Source organism: Fukomys damarensis, unplaced genomic scaffold (genome assembly GCF_012274545.1).
Source record: "Fukomys damarensis isolate Sample0158 unplaced genomic scaffold, DMR_v1.0_HiC HiC_scaffold_38, whole genome shotgun sequence".
In the NCBI taxonomy this organism is placed as follows: Eukaryota; Metazoa; Chordata; class Mammalia; order Rodentia; family Bathyergidae; genus Fukomys; species Fukomys damarensis.
This window is the reverse complement of record NW_022900950.1, coordinates 11,933,909-11,935,323: the sequence shown is the minus strand read 5'-3', so window position 1 is coordinate 11,935,323 and position 1,415 is coordinate 11,933,909.

Here is a 1,415-nt window from a genome sequence, read left to right as displayed (position 1 = left end):
CCCGTCCATGCCAGGACAGCCAGGGGTCAAGCTCCACCTCCTCCCCCTGTCCCTGTCCCTGCCATACAGCACACACATTCGTAGGGCACAGAGTGTACGGAAGCAGTATCACGACCCACAGGGCGTGACAGATATCAAGTGAAAGCTGTGACTCTCAACCCAGTGTCTAAAAATACAAGGGCCAGACACAGCGTGACAATCCAAGCGACCTTTCTCTGCCAGGCAGGAGGCACCCAGGAGACAAGAACAAAGTGTTTTCTAGAAGAGGCGGAGTGGCACCTGCAGTCACAACAGACCTGCTTAGGAAATGCCTCGAAAGAAAAGGCCATCAATCCCTCGCAGAGCAGCTCTGTGTAACGTGACTGGTTTGGGCTCACTGACTGGCAGGCCGCTGGCTAAGGAGGAACACAAAGCACAAACCCCAAATGCTGTGGTCTCCATCACTAACACGAGTGCCTGGGAGTGAGGAAAGGATCCATTTCTCCAGTCACAAATGGAATATTCTGTCGGCAACAGTTTCCCCCAGATCGGGGCCCAGCACTGTGCTTTCTGCACGGTGAGCAAAGAAAGATTTCTAAATGGCTGAACAAAAAATCCTGAGCAATAATTTTCATGATGTGAAAGGGACACGAAATTCTAGTTTCTGTGCCCACCAAGCTTATTATTATAATACTGTCTACGGCTGCTCCCCCAGGGAAGCCCGAAACGTTTAGTAGCTGGCTCTTTACAGAAAAAGCGTCTCAAACCGTACTCTAGATTTCATAAAAATAAACCTGTACAGTCAGTTTGTACATACACTGTAAAACCAGTGAACGCTTTCAGTCGCTTAAAAATGGGGGAGCCAGGCCTGCGTCCTATGCCTATAATCCCAGATACCTGGGAAGCTCTGGCAGGAGAGTCTTGAGCTTGACGTCAGTCCAGGCAATCTGGTGAGGTGAGATAAATAAAAAGCTGGGGCTATTGCTCAGTGGCACAGTGCCTGCCCGGCAATCATGAGGTCCTGAGTTCGATCCCCGAACAAACAAACAAGGCTGGTGGGTACTGCAGCAGGAGGCCCTGGATTCAATCCAAGTCCATACCACAGAAAGACAAAGGTGGGGGCGTTTCATATACAAACTTCCAGATCCTTGCTTGAATGACTAACATACATATAGTTAAAAAAAAAGACTGGATTAGCTTGGTGGTAGAATGCCCTGGATTTCATTCCTAGTACTGAAAGAAACAACAAAACAAAGTGAAGTAGAACTGACCGTGGCTTTAGAAACTCCAAGCCAAGGGCTCATTTTGAAACTGATATGTTGTACACAATCAGTGTCATTAGGCCTGTTGTTTGTAAATCACGATAGCAAAATGCAACATATGTTTATTCTCCCTAAGACTTTATGGGAGTAAAGTCTCTATTCAAAAAATTTTAA